Source organism: Pan paniscus, chromosome 17 (assembly GCF_029289425.2).
Source record: "Pan paniscus chromosome 17, NHGRI_mPanPan1-v2.0_pri, whole genome shotgun sequence".
Classification (NCBI taxonomy): Eukaryota; Metazoa; Chordata; class Mammalia; order Primates; family Hominidae; genus Pan; species Pan paniscus.
In genome coordinates this window covers 2,963,349-2,982,010 of record NC_073266.2, presented here as the reverse complement: position 1 = coordinate 2,982,010, position 18,662 = coordinate 2,963,349, and the positions used below count along the sequence as shown (strand labels likewise).

Genomic DNA, 18,662 nt, shown 5'->3' with positions numbered 1-18,662 from the left:
GAATGAGAGTTAACACATGATTTGGCTCTCTGTTTGCCTATTATTGCGTATAGGAATGCTTGTGATTTTTGAACATTGATTTTGTATCCTGAGACTTTGCTGAAGTTGCTTATCAGTTTAAGGAAATTTTGGGCTGAGATGGTAGGGTTTTCTAGATATACAATCATGTCAACTGCAAACAGAGACAATTTGACTTCCTCTCTTCCTATCTGAATACGCTTTCTTTCTTTCTTTCTTTGGCTGATTGCCAGAACTTCCAATACTATAATGAATAGGAGTGGGGAGAAAGGGTGTTCTTGTCTTGTGCAGGTTTTCAAAGGGAATGCTTCCAGTTTTTGCCCATTCAGTATGATATTAGCTGTGCATTTGTCATAAATAACTCTTATTATATTGAGATAGGTTCCATCAATACATAATTCATTGAGAGTTTTTACCATGAAGAGGTGTGGAATTTTATTGAAGGCCTTTTTTGCATCTATTGGGATAATCATGTGGTTTTTGTCATTAGTTCTGTTTATGTGATGGATTTTATTTATTGATTTGCATATGTTGAACCAGCTTTGTATCCCAGGGATTAAGCTGACTAGATCGTGGTGGATAAGCTCTTTGATGTGCTGCTGGATTCAGTTTGCCAGTATTTTATTGAGGATTTTCACATAAATGTTCATCAGGGATACGGGCCTGAAATTTTCTTTTTTTGTTGTGCCTTTGCCAGGTTTTGGTTTCAGGATGATGCTGGCCACATAAAATGAATTAGGGAGGAGTAATTCTTTTCTATTGTTTGAAATAGTTTCAGAAGGAATGGTACCAGCTCCTCTTTATACCTTTGGTAGAATTCGGCTGTAAATCCGTCTGGTCCTGGACTTCTTTTTGTTGGTAGGCTACTAATTACTGCCTCAGTTTTAGAGCTTGTTATTGGCCTATTCAGGGATTCGACTTCTTACTGGTTTGCACTTGGGAGGGTATATGTGTCCAGGAATTTATCCATTTCATCTAGATTTTACAGTTAATTTGCAAAGAGGTATTTATAATATTCTCTAATGATACTTTTTATTTCTGTGGGATCAATAGTTATATCCCCTTTATCATTTCCTATTGCATGTATTTGATTCTTCTCTTCTTCCTTATTAGTCTGGCTAGAAGTTTATTTATTTTCTTGATCTTTTCAGAAAACCAGCTCCTGGATTCATTGATTTTTTTGACGGGCTTTTTGTGTCTCTATCTCCTTCAGTTCTGCTCTGATCTTAAATCTTGTCTTCTGCTAGTTTTTGAATTTGTTTGGTCTTGCTTCCCTAGTTTTTTTAATTGTGATGTTATGCTGTCGATTTTAGACATTTTTCTGCTTTCTCTTGTGGGGATTTAGTGCTGTAAATTTCCCTTTACAGACTACTTTAGCTGTGTTGTATTTTACTTTTTAAGCCCTCAATCTTTCTTTTTCATCATGATAGTTTTGACTGTTTTATGTTTATGTAATGTAAAATTGACTACACAGTTTTTACAAAGATTTTATGAAAATATTTTATTGCGAATGTACAAACCTGTCAGTCAATTAGAGGAGAAGTTACACTGCAGTAATAAATAGCCACATAGCAAAACCGCAAAAGACATCCAAATCAGAATAAAACAAAACATTTTAACAAAAACAAAAAGAACAAACTGGCAACAAATATGTGAAGTTTATATTACAAAGATGCTCACTTATCCACTCTAAAGAGAGCTTTTATAATTTGATTTAAAATATGGCAAAGACATTATCCCACACATCACAGAAAAAATAAATTTAAGCAGCTGTTAACACATGAACGTATTATCAAGCTCAGATATAATCAAAATTAAATATTTGACAAGAGATTCTACAGTTTGGGAGAAATAGAAGTGTTTTTTTCTTTTCCCCAGGCCCACAAGTCTAGTTTCTTGGTCTTCCTCACTATAATGAGGTTTGTCATCAGCTCCCCAGAATATGGGAAGCGTGGAGCAGGTGGTGGCTGAAAGTGGGGTATCCTGTGAAACCATATTTAAGATCAGAGCCCTTGGTCCATTGTGTTGTAATCAGCTGGCTCAGGAAAGAACACCTGGCTGTCCAGAGCTCTACACCTACTGCACTGGGTGTGACAGGAGGCCTGAGAACCCATTGGTCCCAAACCCACCCCATTCCAAAATATCATCCAGTATTGAGAATTCTGACACCAAATTCTCACAGAGCATATGCTTATGCAGTTTTACATTTAATTTTTCATTACATTTCAATTGGGAAAGTGAGGCCACAGAAGAGGCAGAGACTGGTCCAGATCTCAGGAGGTGGGCAGGCTCCAGAGCATTAGAGAGGGCTCCAGCTTCCTAGGCCTTGGCTCTGTCCCACCTATCAGGTTTGTTTTCGAAATTAGAGTCTGTAGCTACACATTCAGGAGCACAGAAAATGAGCAGATTCAGGGTTCTTTTCACATGGGGACCTCTCCATGTCAGTTTCAAGATAACAGGACTGGGGTTCTGCATCCAGCTCTGAGGGCAACTGGAAGTAAAATGAGCTATGCTCCACCTCAGCCTAATGTAGACAGTGCCTACAGGAAAGCCTGTTTTCTTCCTCATAAATAGGGGTGCCTGAAGTGGGTGACCTCAATGATTTCACATACTCATAAGTGTCTGCCAGCCTGGATTCTTGCTCTGAGACTGCAAAAATGCACCCACTCTCTGCAGATCCTTCAAATCAGAGGGAGGCATGGCCACTTCAGAGGCATCTTGGGTAGATGAAGATGAGACAGAGTTAAATATGCCAGAGCATTTGAGTCTGAGGCTGACGTCCACGGAAAATCTCAGCTACTGTTGGGTTCTTAAGGTCCTCATTTGAAAGCGGTAGAAAATAATTTCACTGGATAAGGGGAGGATACCTCATGAGTAAATAGCACAACCAAAAAGGTGGAGGCAAAGAGAGGGCAAAACGGGATTCCTAGGTCACTCATTGTACTTGGGGCCTTCAGATCCTGCTACTTTATCCCCTAGGACCTTGAAGAACCAGTGTCTTGAGGACAGAAAAATCAAGGTATCAGATTTGTTCCGTAGTGCTCCTGCTTGGGGCTGTAGGGTTAGTGATGGCCAGGAGGTGGTTACAGCCTGCTGTGTTTCTGGTGCCCACTGAGCTTTGCTGGAGCAGCTGGAACAAGTAACAGTCACACACCTCATGTTGTTATCAGTGATCTCCACATTATCATGTGGTCAAAAGAGGAAGGGATATTAGAGATCCCCCATATAATCACTTAGCCAGTCTTTTTTCCCTTGCACTCACCATTTGCCAGCTACCCTGGTGGGTCCAACATGTGGTACAGAAAATTATTACATCATGCCTGCACCCCCCAACCCAGGACCAAACAGTCTGAGGACCACTGGACAACAGCACTAAAGCAAGTATATGTGAAAGAAAAGAGCAAGGACTATAATATAAAGTAGATTATTGAGAAGAAAAGCTGGAAAATTATTGCATGGGAGGACCTCAGGCCTCACTGAGGTGACTTTTAATCCATGATGAGGATGACAGCAGGGAGGCTTCTGCACAAGCATGTGTCAGGGAGAAGCCACCCTTAGTGAAAAGACTCATAGGTGTGAGTTTGCCAGAGGTAAAAAGGGACTAGTTTGGCTGCAGACAGCCTGAGGAAGAGATAAGCAGAGGGATGGAGAATCCTAGGGCCTGGGAGATGAGCTTAGATATCTGCTCCTTTCTGACAACATTGACCTAAAACTCAGCATTTTTCAACAACATATAATATCTCATAATTTGTGTGGACCAGAATCTGGACACAGTTCAGCTGGCTACCTCTGCCTTCAGGTCTTTTATGAGACCGGGGGCTGTGGTCTTAACTGAAGCTAGACTGGGAAAGCATGAGCCTTTAAGCTGACTCATGTGAAAATTGGCAGGGTTTAGTGTGGACAGAGAGCCTGACTTTCTTTCTCTCTACTCGTCTGAGCACCCCCTCACCCTTTGTTACGTGGGTCTCTACATGGAGCATCTCATAGCATTGGAGCTTGCTTCCTGTGTTTGAGGAATACAATAGACAGAGAGAATTAGACAAAAAGGTTTACACAAAAAGAGACAGAGAGAAAGATCGAGGGCGCATACAAGAAAAACCCAGTAGGAGAAAAATTAGAGCTTTAAAAAAATCTTGTCAGGGTGCGGTGGCTCACACCTGTAATCCCAGCACTTTGGGATGCTGAGATGTGTGGATCGCCTGAGGTCAAGGGTTTGAAACCAACCTGGATAACATGGTGAAACCACCATCTCTTCTAAAAATACAAAATGAGCCAGATGTGGTGGTGCATGCCTGTAATCCCAGCTACTTGGGAGACTGAGGCAGGAGAATCAATTGAACCTGGGAGGTGAAGGTTCCAATAAGCCGAGATCACACCACTGCACTCCAGCCTGGGATACAAGAGTGAAACTGTGTCTCAAAAAAAAAAAGAAAGAAAGAAAGAAAAAAGAAAAAAAAAACTTGAGAGTTACTATAATTTTTCTTCTATATTTGTGTTAAAATTGTAAACCCCGGCGTAATGCTATAAGGAGGTAGAATGTAATTAACCCCTTAGGGTGGGACCCTCATAATAGAGATTACTGGCTTTATACAAGAAACCGCAGAGGGCTCTCATCCTCCTGCAAAATGAGGGTAAAACCTGAAGTGTGCAGGCTGAAATTCAGAAGCGAGTCATCACCAGATCTCAACCATGCTGACACCCTGATCTCAAATTTGAACCTCTGGAGGTATGAGAAATTAAGTCCTGTTGTCTATATGCTCCCTATCTATGGTTCTTTGGCATAGCAGCCAGAACTAAAACAAAAGTGATATCCTCTTCTGTATTTCATTGGACAGAAGCTGAATTTGTACCCCCTATACTGTTAAAAAAAAGACTTAAAAAAATGGATCTTCACAATGAAAGATAGGAAATGGCTTGTTGAAACACTAAAATTTTAACTGCTATAAGTTTTTTAAACATTGGCTGAAATTGTTGGAACCAATATGGCCAACTGAAGTCCATAAAGCATCAGTTTGCAGATGTTGGAGCCCAAATTTCCATTGTGTGCTTCATACTAACTCTCCCTGAATTTGTATGTGACCTGTGAGGAAGCAAGAAGAGATGACTGTGTATGTCTCATGACTTTCCATATTCCTACTTTCCTTCCAGCAATCCCCTACAGAACCCACCTCTTAGGCCTTTTCTAATCACTGCCTTAAAGCCAGTATGACAAAACAAATTTCATTTGAACTCCTATCTCCTTGTTAGCCAACCTACAAGATGATATTTTCCTCAAAACCGAAGGGCCATACTACTGGCATCAGGAAGTATTCCATTTTATTCAATAAAAAACTGAGTCACTCAATACCTAGTACTGGGAGACTTTGTGAAGACTTCCTCTGTCATAGACGTGATAAGGCACATGGATATGATTCTAAATATAAAGAGAAAGCACTAGAAAGTTGAATTCCTGTATTAGATCATTCTCATACTGCAATGATGGAGTACCTGAGACTGGGTAACTTATAAAGAAAAGAAGTTTAATTGACTCACAGTTCCATATAATTGGGGGTCACCTCAGAAACCTTCCAAGTGGCTGACAAGTGAAGTGAGTGAGAGCAGGGGATGTACCAGATGCTTATGAAACTATCAAATCTCGTGAGAACTCACTATCATAAGAACAGCATGAGGAGAACCCATCCCCATAATCCAATCATCTCCCCTCAGGTTTCTCCCTTAACACCTAGGGGTTATAATACACAATGAGTTTTGGGTGGGGACGCACAGCTAAAATATATGAATGCCAGAGGACAGTATCTACATTTAATTTCAACTTCATACTGGAGCAGAATGAAAATGAGGCCCAGTGGAGAAGTGATATTCCCAAGATCACCCTGCCAGACACCAGGCTTGTTTGAGTTGTGGCCCATGCTACCTCCCACCTATTCTCCTAATGCTTCCATCTCTAAGTGTGTGCATTATCTACAGGTGACACTACATCATTGTTTTTATGTCTTATCTTATATACACCTAATACATTACCTATTAAGTAGATGTTAGCATCATCACCACTGTGCATGCTAGGAGGCTGGGGAAGCCTTGAATACAGTGACTTTTACTGCGTCCCAGAGATGGTAAGAAAAACAAGGTTATGTTCCAGCTGTCTCTTCTATCCTGGAACCCAGGTTGCATTTAGTTCTTTCCAGGGAATTAAGGGGAAGTTGTGTTTGCATAATTGTGTACAAACAAAGAGTTGACATGGAAGAGGAGACTGAGCAATCAGTAGCATAGTGGAGTCTTTCAGTATGTCTTACAGAAACATGGGGCCCAGTAGATGGAACCTTGAAGAGTTTAACACACTTTCTTGGTGTCAGAACCCAACAGCAGTTAAGAAACCAGGAATCCACATTCTTGAGACAGCTCTGTATCCACCTCTGTTGGTGAGAGTTGCTCAAGAGAGTGAGATGCTCTTTCATTGTGCCCTGAAATTTCTGAGTTTCAGCCTTACAAAGGCTCAATGTAAAAGTCTTATCTGATAACACAGATGTCAACTGAGCCCTCATCACTGATGTCCCTGGCTATTGGCCGGGTGCACCTACAAATAACACAGGGCAGCCCAGGACAGGCCCCTCCATGCCAGCCTCTCTTGTCAACTCATCTGGGCAGTCCCACACCACTTCTTAGTACCATGAGTTGGATGGGGAGCAAGAGGGAGGGCACTCTTCTTGGACTGAAGTAGATTGTCAGGTGTTGGAACTCTTGTGTACCTGTCATGTTCATACCTAGGCCATAGCTGGCAGAATAAAAAGAAGAGGGTTGGAGAACGAGTCTGTGTACTCAGATGTGAATTCCAAGACTTTAACTTGTTCTCTGGTTTCCTTCTTTCATGGAGATTTGTACAGATTCTCCTTATGTGCCTAATCTGAAGAGCAGAATTTCTTTTCTTTTCTTTTTTCCTTTTTTCTTTTCTTTTTTCCTTTCTTCTCTTCTCTTTTCTTTTCTTTCTTTCTCTTTCTTTCTTTCTTTTTTCTTTCTTTCTTTTTTTCTTTCTCTTTTTTTCTTTCTGTCTCTCTCTTTCTTTCCTTCTCTCTCTCTTTCTTTTTTATTTATCATGAAGTCTCACTCTGTTACCCAGGCTGGAGTGCAGAGAAAAGCAGAATTTCTAATGGAGGTGTCACATACGGTCAAAGCAAGGCAGATCACAGACTTTTCTTTGTGTGGTTTCTAGGCACATTTACAAAGCTGCATTCAGATTGATGAGGAGCTTCATCATTCAGTTTGATGTGGCCAACTCCTCCCTCTTTTTGGAAAAAAAGCAGGTGCACTAAACCAGCGAACACAGCCAGCACTGGGCTGTGCTGAGAGCAGCCACATAGGGGTCTCTACAGACAGAAAGCCGAGAAGACCGGGACAGACCCAGGACGCAGACTCAAAGATGAAAAATCTCTGGGCTTTGTCCTACGGCCTTCCCATGAGTAACTCATAGTCTTGTTCCAGTGGAATCTGGCCTTCATTAGTCTCAGTGGCAAGTTGGTTATGTGGAAAGTCTCTCTTTACACACTTGTGCGAATAACAGTAAAGACTTTTGTATTGTTTTCACTCTACATTAGACCATGAGTATTTATGCCTGTGGCTGCAGTTTGTGTTAGTTTCCTGCCCCAGGTATCTCCTGCAGCATGCAGCTTCAGTCCTATCGGACCCTCAAAAGTTAAAAGCTAACACTATTACTAGGGAGGATTTCACAGGAAAATGGTGAAAGGGTTACACACAAAAAAGGTTAAACTACTCTATGCATGTTTCTGCAATGTGTTATCTCAAGAACTCATTTCTGTAGCCCATCAGGGCAGGAGCTGGGCTCTCACCTGTTGATAATATTCCATAAGGGAGGTTCTTCCCCACAGTGTTTAGTCTTCCAACGCTGGTACAGCCTGACATGATGACATTCTACTTTCAAGTCGGTCATGCTGCAGGGAAAATTCTGTGAGTGTCCTAATAGGCTGGAATCATTTGCTAGGGTGAACCCCATCCTTGGTGCTCACTTTTCTGTTATCTTGTAATTAGCTTTATTCTCAGCAAATCCATGTCTATTTTATTTATCTGTTTATTTACTTATTTTTATGTATGAAAAAACACTTTTTTTATTTACTTATTTATTTAGAGACAGGGTCTCCGTCTGTTACCCAAGCTGGATTACAGTGGTAGAGTGCTGTGATCATGGCTCATTGCAGCTTCAAACTCTTGGGCTCAAATGATTCTCTCACCTCAGCCTCCTGTGCCACCATGCCCTCCCTGCTAGTTGATTTTAATTTTTTATAAAGAAGGAGACTCATTATGCTGCCCAGGCTGGTCTCAAACTCCTGGGCCCAAGCAATTCTCTCATCTCAGCCTCCCAAAGCACTGGGATTAAAAACATGAGCCACTGTACTGAGCTGTGCCTACTTCAAAAGACTGAAAATAAAAAATCAATAAATCTTTGCCAAATTAAAAAACAAAACAATAGTTTCCAGGTCTTAGACAAAGACAATTCTGTATCATGAAGAGTGGCGAAAGGCTTATTTAGCTGTTAAAATGATTTGCTTATATTTCAAAGAAGCAGAGAAAAAAAGATACATATAAAAGTTTTCCAGGCCAGGCACGGTGGTTCATGCCTGTAATCCCAACATTTGGGGAGGCCAAGGCAGGAGGATCTCTTGAAGCCAAATGTTTGAGTCCAGTACATGCAACATGGTGAAATTCTGTCACCATAAAAAAACAAATAAAATAAATATGGCTGGGCATGGTGGTTCAAGCTTGTAATACCAGCACTTTGGGAGTCGGAGGCAGGTGGATAATGAGGTCAGGGGTTCGAGACCAGCCTGGCCAAAATGGTGAAACGTTTCTCTCCTAAAAATAATAACAATAAAAAATTAGCCAGGCATGGTGCTGTGCGCCTGTAATGCCAGCTACTCAAAAGGTTGAAGCAAGAGAATTGCTTGAACCTGGGAGGCGGAGGTTGCATTGAGCTAAGATCATGCCACTACACTCTAGCTTGGCCCACAGAGCAAGACACTGTCTTGAAAAAATAAATAAATAAATAAAGTTAGCCAGGCCTGGAGGTGCATGCCTATAGTCCTAGGTAATTAAGAGGTTGACGTAGGAGGACTGCTCAAACCCAAGAAGTTAAGGTTATAGTGAGCTATGATTATGCCATTTCACTTCAGACTAAGCAAAAGAGTAAGATTCCGTCTCAAAAAATTAATAAAAAAAGTTTTCTAAATTACATTGTTTAAGAAAAGGGAAAAGAAAAAATATCTTTTTAAATTTTCAAATGGGAGAATAGAGCCTCTCATTTCTAATTTGTATTTCCTTCTGCAAAAACATGGTCTAGGCCCATGGTCTTGAACTACTGGACATCTGGATTTTAGTAGGTGCTGGATTCAGGCAACTGAGGGGTGGCTTGGACACACTGAGTGCACGTAAAAAAAAGGTTTGAGGTGAACTAAAAGGTAAAAGAGGGGAAGGTGTTATTAAGAACCCACAATTGGGAGGCAGTACAGGGTTGGTGGAAGGACTGGTTCATGCTGCAGATACTGACCCAGGTGAAACTTTGCTCTGACTTATTTCTATGTCCATGCAGGAAGACGAGATTATGATCAGGTGGCACAGAAATCTGGGATGGTGAAAAAACCAGGTTGCCCCTGCAGATTCCGTGTCTGAGGTAGAGCATATGCCAGGGGTCTTTTAGGCACATGTGTGGGTTTTTGGTGGGAAAGTCTATGAGGATAGGTAGCATGGGCAACAATCTTGATGCTGAAGCCCTGTGCTGGGAGGGGCTTGACCACATCAACATGCGGTGCATATGTTCAGTGGGTGAAAAACCTGTGGTGGCCTCAGGTTGGCAGGAGGGTAGAAGGCATCTGTTCTCAGAACTTCTTCCCTCAGAGTCGTCGGTCCTTTTTACCATGGGAGGATGTGTGGAAACACAGGGCAGTGCATGGTGTAGCAGCCTGTGTGCAGAGCAGAGCCTACCTTCCCCGAGACACCTGGAGTCTCTCTCCAGCAGAGGCCCCCACATTGTCTTTCTTTTTACAATGCTTTTGATCCTAAATGTGGAAAGTTCCCTGAAAACCCACTGATTCTCCAACACCCATTTGTTGCCCCAAAATTTAATTCTGACACAACTTAGAGTTCGCATAGACCCCAGAAATTCAGGGCTCAGTCCCACATCACCTCTCTCACTGTAGAGGAGAGTTACACATCCCTGCAGCCCATCTACACTTCTGAGCTACCTCCTATAAATCTGAGACTAGCATAAACCCCTTTTCAAGTTAAATAATTTGATAGAATTACTAAAAAGAAAACCTCAACAAATAACTGTAATTATATTCACTACTTTATTATAAAAATGTAACTCAGAAACAGCCAAATGGAAGAGATGTCTAGGGCAAGGAACAGTTGTAGGTGAAGGTAATCCTGGAAATAGCTATATTTAAAGAAATTCCCCCATTCTTTGCATTCTCAAAGAACAGCTTAGTGAAGAGAAACGTGCTTCCCCTGATGACTTTGAGGATGCTCCCCGCTGTTTTTTTAACCTATCACAAAAATGGACACAGATTGCAAATTCCCATTTTTAAAAATGAACAACCATTCAGTAATTTAGTCTTCAGTGGTCAAAATAACATACTCTTTACAGAAACTTTGCTTGTTTCTCTTCTTCCAACCAGCCCCTGAACTTTGACTCACCCACAGCTTCAGCAAACCTACAACCCTTATTTATACATACCCCTCCTAAGAACAGGCTGACTTCAAGGTGAAACATTATCTTATCTGGGATCTGATTTTGCTACCCTCCATCCTGTGCTTCCTTTCCAACCTTCTTTGTAAACTTGTTTTCTCCTCCCTATGAAATAAGGCCATTTTCCACCTAACCTTTGAGATCCTCAAAGATCTAATCATTTGTACTTTTTCTTTGTTCCAATACTTCTTAGGTAACCTCTTAGACCAAGTCTAGAAACAGTCTGAGGACAATAACAATTCCATTCTAGAAAGAATCTCCCAACATTTCTTCTATCTCAACCTCAACTGCATCTGCCTGTGAGCTTCCAGCTTACCAAGGCTCTATATCTTCTGGCAGTGACAAAGGCTCCTTCCACTTACCAGTTAGTCATTCAGTTAGTTTTCAATTCAAAAAATACTTCATGTTTGAAGAATCCAGCAAAAATTATTCAAATCTAAGGTATAAAAGAGAGGAAATTACAGCCGGGCATGGTGACTCATGCCTGTAATCCCTGCATTTTGGGAGGCCTAGGTGGGCAGATGACCTGAGATCAGGAGTTTGAGAACAGCCTGACCAACATGAAGAAACCCCGTCTCTACTAAAAATACAAAATTAGCCAGGTGTGGTGGTGTATGCCTGTAATCCCAGCTACTCAGGAGGCCGAGGCAGGAGAATCGCTTGAACCCAGCAGGTGGAGTTTACAGTGAGCGGATGTCTTGCCATTGCACTCCAGCCTGGGCAACAAGAGTGAAACTACATATAAAAAATAACAGAATAAAATAAAATAAAAACATTATAAGTGGCTTATATCTTATAATTCATCAAGAAAAGCCAAAGTATCTATCCCTTTCAGAAAATAAACATGTAATTTAATTATGTTCATAACAAATCATTTAGTAAACAATTAATCATATGTGAACACTTCAGGAGGTGCAAAGTCCCAGCTCCTAAAACTTAACATTACCCTCAAACACCCAGATGGCAGCGCATGGAATAGAGTTATTCACTTTCACAAGTTCTCTGTTTTGAAAAAAAGAATAACTTATGTGATAAATTTATGTAATTTGACAATTAATCTACCTCATGTGCTTGCAGATATGTATTCATTTCCTACCACCGTAGTGGAAGAGAGACTATCCCTATCTTTACAACTGATAGCATTTCCAACAGTAAGCTGTGAGATTCTGCTTGAAATCACCTCTCAAACAAATAAAAAACAGACCTGGGAGACATGCTACACTCATTCTGCTGAAGAAATAGGTAAGTAACAATTTTTAACAAATGAAATATATTACTACTTAATTTTATTCAAAATTCACCAACTTAATGTGCTTTATAAATATTCTCATACCTTTGAAGCTCTACTGATAAAACATAATTTACAGTTAATGAAAAAGTGAAGTTAAAATAAATACAATCATATTTTCAAGGTGACAAAATTAGAAGGTGACAATGCTGATTGAAACGCAGACATATCTGACCCAAGGGTCAAGTCAAGCCATTCTATTACTTGGGATATTTTCCCTGCTCCCATCTGGTTCAGTGAAGTGGGTCATGAGCGTCCTACCAGGAGCTGCTACGCTGTGCTCCACTGTGTCTGTGAGGTGTATTTTACTTTGCAGGTTTTTGCACTGCCTCACTAGGTTGGGTTTCTTTGTCCTTTGAAATATTTTCTCTCCCTTCACCAATCTGAGGACATTTTTTCCTCAATATCAGCATCCAGTTGCCTGGCCTGCAATGTGTCTCTAAGGAATGGAAACTAAGCGTTGGGGTAAGAAATACTTAATGTCCTAAGGGGTTTGGTTTTAACACAAAGGTATACCTGGAAATTCCTTCCAGGTATAGTGCATCCAACCACTCCAAAAAGAGGCTACATTCCCATACCTTGGGCTGTTCCCTGAGAGGAGATGACACAAGGGATGCTATTTACTAGACACTTCAAGAGTCATGGCCAGTGTTGGTATCTTGGGGATTCTCAAGCAGTTTTGAAACCCAAAACAAAGAAAATAACACAGGATGGCTAAGGATGTATTGCCCTGTGAGGTTTCCGAAATAAAACCTCAACCCAAAGACACTCTGATGGGGTGTCTGTGCCAAGGGAAGATTAAAGAAATGGGCACAAATATTTTCTTTTCTTTTCTTTTCTTTTTTTTTTACTGTGGATTGTCAGGGGATTATTATCTGCTTTCATGTCCTGTAAAATGTTTACAAATGAAAAATATTTTTTTAAGTGTCATCCACTGCTTTTTGAAAAAATGCAGAATTAAAATACTGTGTCTAAAATGTACAATAAAGAACAGTTGATAATGTTGTGAGTTACACAAGGTTAGTTAGTGTTGGTAAGTGTCAGGAAAGAACTGGAAATTTAAACTCTGACTGCAAGCCAGAGTTAGGCTGTGGTAACAGGGTGGTAGATTTGAGGCTCTTCTTGCCACACATTTGGAAAATGCATGAGAAAACTAATTCTCTTTTGGAGTGTTAAAACAACTAAAAAACAGGCTATTGGGTTGAGGTGGCTCTAGTGTCCTGAGCTCTGAGTAGAGAGACAGGCAAAGGCATCCCTAGATCCAAAAAGCTGCCCATTCTTCTCCAGCTGTGCACCTGATTAGATAATTTGCACGCCAGCACCCATGATTGGATATAGTTCAATTCCCCACCACGCCACCTCAGGCCATGAGTGACATATGTGATTTGACACTGGATTGAATAAAGCAAGAATTATAGGTTTTTCCTGGATCCTTTTCTGGCAGGGCTTCCTTCATGCACTGGACACTGGCCCTGCCTGTAAAATACTTGCATTTTCATTTGTGTGTAAGATTATTTGTATTTATGAAAAATATATATGTGTTATTCATACATGGAAGCAATATAATGACAATTATTTTAAAATTTCAGATTTTTTACTTTCCTGGCACAACCAGGTTTTAGAGCAGGCAGCCTGAGATTTCAAAAATGAGGCAATTCTCTAAGAAATAATATGTGAGGCACATGTGAATTTTAAATATTCTAGTAGCTACATTTTAATAAATACCCAGGCATGCTTGCCTGTGCCTGTAGGTTGAACTCTTTGGGAGACTGATGTAGGAGGATCATTTGAGGCCAGGAGTTTGAGACTAGCCCAGGCAGCATAGAGAAAGCCATCTCCACAAAAAAAAAAAAAAAAAAAATTGAAAAATTAGCCATGCCTGGTGTATGCCTTCAGTCCCAGCTACTCAGAAGGCTGGAGCTGGAGGATCACCTGAGCCTGGGAGGTCAAGGCTGCAGTGAGCCATGATCACACCACTGCACTCCAGCCTCACTGACAGAACAAAACTCTGACTCAAAAAACTGATCTCTGGAAAGGCATTTTCTTTTTCTGCAACGTAGCCAACTAGCTAAGTTTGTATTGAAGCCATCCTTTAATTTTTAACAGGGCAAGAATATTTTCTAAGACCCCGAACTCCACATATGTGATGGGGCAAATCCTGAAGAGTACATGGATATCTCTCACAGCTAAAGCATCCCTCACCCTTATCCAGCGCTTCTTACCCCTGGCGCAAGAGAATCACCTGCGGGGAGGAAAACTTTCAAAATCCCTTAAACCCAAGTTGTAACCGCACAACTAAATAGGAATCCTTGGAGCTGGATCTGAAAAAAATACGGTTGAAAGTTGTGCAGGTGATTACAATGTGTAGGCAAGCCAGAAAACCATGGCTTTAACGAGCAGTCTTTGCTGGAAATGATTTCTCAAATGAATGTAAAAACGTTTGCTGCTGAATTGTGACCTTTCAATTTTACCTGCTTTTCCTGCAAAGTATATTTTGCAGACCCAGGCTGGCTTCTCCTTCTGTTCCTGGTTCACCCAGTGCCGTGTGTGCTCAGTGCATCCTGTGCACGGGTCACTGTGCTGTGTGCGCTGGCCTGGGTGAGCATCATTCTTCGGGGAGAACCTTTCTGAAAACAAAGCTGCATTCCAAAAAGTTAAAACCATGCTACTTACTGTACTGAGGTAAAAATTAAGAGACCTAGGGGACTCTTCCAAAAGTTAAAACGTAAATAAATATCTTGGAACATTAATATACACCTGATGATGTCATGAGTGAACACGCCCCACTTTAAAACAAAACAAAAGATTACTATTATTCTAAAATATTAATTTAGGATTGTTATGCAAATATGTACTATTTAAATATTTATTGATGAATAACATGCATACAGCAATATAGGAACAAAATATTTATGGAATGCTTGATGAATTATTACTAAATAAATACACTTGTGTATGTAAGAATCAGATTTGCTCATGCCCTTGACACTTTCTCCTTCCCAAAGGTAACCAAGACCTTAAGAGCTAAGTGTAGATAAACTTTGTCATTTTCTACAAGTGTTTTATTACAGAACATTAAAAACGTATACACAATACAAAAAAAGGATAACAGACCAGTCACCCAGCTTTAACAGCTACTAGTCATGTGTCATTTTTGTTTCACCTATACTTCCAGCCATTCCCACCCCAATTTCATTATTTTTTAGGCTTTTTGGATAAAATGTATATTCATTGCAAGGTACAATGTGAACTGCAAATAGTAGAGAGATGGGGTTTCACCATGTTGACCAGGCTAGTCTTGAACTCCTGTCCTCAGGTGATCCACCTGCTTCGGCTTCCCAAATTGCTGGGATTACAGGAGTAAGCCAAGATACTCGGCCTGAGAATTCATATTTCTAACAAAGTACAAATCCATAGGGCACATGACAACTGCAATGTCCATCTACAGTAAATACAGTTTGATGAATAAAATGAAAGGCAATTGACCTAAGGTGAAAAAAAAAAAACAAAAAACAATCAAAGCATGGGTACTATGTGTCATCTGTAAGAGCATTTGGTTAAGAATAACAAACAAACCAGTTTTATCGTTTTAATAGCCGAAATTGGCAAAATTTCTAGTTTTTCTTTCATAGGAATGCTCTTTGAAAGAAAAAATTTTCATATAGTGAGAGCAAAAATGGCAACCATTTGCAAGTAAATGTCTTATGAAATTAAGTAGCAGATATCAAGCTCATGACCTTCAGATAGTTACCCCTACCTCAATCACTTACATAGCAAGTGCAGATAATTTTCATAGCTCCCTATTAAAATTATATTTGAATGCCCTTACAAATTGTGACTGTTTTTAAATAAAGTTGACCAACTAAAATTTTGTATATGACATATGATAAATTCCCCTTCAAGTCACCTTACATTTACTTAATTTTATTAGGCAGTGTCTGTCTACCACCCAATAATACTTGAGGATTCTCCCTCCATTTGCTCAGGCATCACACTTGGGGAAACAGGGATTCACAAGACCCAGGCTCTTCCCTACATATGTTTCCTCCTCCGACATCAGTTCATCATTCAATCAAGTCATGTGAGAGTGGAGGCCTTGTGTTCCCTATTATTCTTGGGCACTCTCCTCCAAGGAGGAAAAGGCCAGGAGGTCCTGTTAGAGGATACACTCAGAGCCCGGGCTCCCTAAGGTATGAGAGTTCTAACCAGCAGGTGTAGACTTTTCAGGAGTGAGGAATGAGGCAGGCATTCCAAACCTGGACCTTCATCACCTTTTGTTTCATCTCAAGACAATTCTGAGGGGCTGTTTTGGAGCGTGTCTGGAAGGTGAACGTTGAAGAAGAGTGTGGGCTTTGATGTGACTCAGTTGAGATCTTTCATGGGGAGGCAGGAATTCAATGCCCAGAATCTGGGCTGGTGTCCTTGAGGTCAGTAGGTTGCGTCTTTGTATCCAAGTCCGTTGTTACTAGGTTGGAGGCTGGAGATTCTAAATGGCTTCCAGACCGCCTCTCTGATTCTCTTTGGGAGATGGGGTCTGAAAGACAATGTCAGTATTTTTGGGAAATTCTAGAAAGTCTGCTTGGAAACTTGGGAAGAGCTCTTGCCTAGTGCCTAAATGCTCCATTTGCAGCTCTAGCCAAGTAGATACTTGGTAGGTATAGAGCCGGGTTTGCATTTATATCAGCAAAACCTATGTCAGAGTTGAAGAAGTAGTCAGGAAAAAGTGTCTTGGTCACAGGCCGAGGAACATCTTAAAAGCAAACTTCTAGCCTGCTGACTCTTGGCAATGAGTGTTGGATCCTGGCTAAAGTGCCTTGAATGCAGCATGAGGCCAATCCATGAATCCAACTTCTCATGGAGAAATGTTAATATTTTTTCAGTTTGAATCAATCAGGGTGAAACTACCATGTTATTGGTTTGCTTACTTTTTATTATTTCATAAAAATCTAAGACAAAATACATTAAATGCTTATTGACATATGTATTTATTCTTCACCGGGCTGATAATATCTGCCTAATTTTAAACTTTCTTCTATTTTGTAGGTTTCAACTTATTTTATTGTAAGATACTGTTAAATCTAATACAGGCATTGTCACTTTTACATATAATTTTATTTTATTTCATATGTTTCCTATTGGCTTTTTACATTTAGATTATGGACCACTTCATCATATAAAAAGCTTCAATTATATTTAAACAGTAAGTCTTTGGATTTTTTTGTCTTGTAATTTCCATATTACATAATAATGAGATAAATATTAATGTTTTCAGGGTACTTTAAATTTTAGATAATTACTCATTGTATTCATGTGAAATTTGTTTTTACTGCATGTGTGGGTTGGAGGACTGTTTTCACTTCTGATTCATCTTTACTCTTATCTCATCAGAGCTCGTACCTCTTGTAGTTGGGGGATTGCAGTTTATAATTCCAATAAATGGGGCAAATTCAATAATAACATAATACAAATGAGTTTGAATGCAGGACAGGTCTTCAAAGCATACACAACATGGGCCTACATATGTACAACAATAATAATTTATAAGTTACAGTTTGGATGGAAAGTAAAAGTACAGAAAATTTGTTAAAGTAAATTAAAATGGAGATCATGTCTCAATAATCTCTGAGCAGACAAAATTAGTTAGGTCTCATAAGTGATCTCAACCTTGCTTGATTTGCAAATACAAACAAAACTTAAATTATTTCTTGTAGCTGCATATTTAAAAAAGAGAAATGAAGCTCAACCAGTCAGAAGTAGCCAACAACCTTATATAAATAGAAACTGTCCAACAAGGTAAACAGACAAACAAAAAACAATAAAAAAAAGTTGTGCTACCACCAATCAAATGATTTCTTTGTTTCTACATTTTTCAAATAAATACTTGCTTCTTACACTGTCAATGAAGCACTCAATATCTTTCCGTCTGATATTTTATAATTTATCATCTGCTCTTACTCAAATAAACACTTTGCAATTTCATTGTGTCTCAAATTACTTTTTAGCAGGATAAACTAGGAATAAATATTACAAAAATGTCTACGGAATATGGAAAAAACATAGAAAGTTTATGAAATATATGAATGTAGACATAAGCAAATAGACAATTTGTATCATATTCTTAGGCAGAAAAACTCAATATTATCAACATCAATTGTCCTTAAAGTTATTTATAAATTCAATTTTGTTCCTATACAGGTACCATTAAATATTGCAAGTACATGTTACTATAAAATATTATATAGATGAAAACGCAAACAAGAATAGACAAGAAAACTCTGGAAAAAAAAAAAAAACACTGGCAAGCCCTGTGTAAAATCTTGATTGGTTAAAAAACTCATGGATCACTAAAATTAAAAATTCAGAAATAAACCAAAGTGCCTAAGAAAGTGTCATAGTGCATCTTGGCTGATATAACAAAATACCTTAGACTGGGTAAAGGATAAATAAGAGAAACGTATTTTTCACATTTATGGAGTCTGGAAAGTGCAAGATCAAGGCAGCAGCAAATTTAGTATATGGTGAGAGCCCTATTCCCCATAAATGGTACAATCTCGCACACGGGACAAGGGCATTCCCTTCAACTTCCTTTGAAAGAGCACTGAT

At 39.7% G+C, this 18,662-nt stretch overlaps 1 long non-coding RNA gene across 4 annotated transcripts in view; it reads left to right on the top strand.

The window, feature by feature from the left end:
* The window catches only part of LOC134729240 (uncharacterized), a 43,307-nt gene extending 25,269 nt beyond the window's left edge, over nt 1-18,038 (top strand). For all 4 annotated transcript variants that reach the window (XR_010110128.1, XR_010110127.1, XR_010110126.1 and 1 more), the window contains exons 3-5: nt 11,849-12,013; nt 14,166-17,259; nt 17,771-18,038. This is a non-coding gene — a long non-coding RNA (uncharacterized LOC134729240). The remainder of the gene's footprint in view (nt 1-11,848; nt 12,014-14,165; nt 17,260-17,770) is intronic.
* The last annotated feature ends 624 nt before the right edge of the window (nt 18,039-18,662 follow it).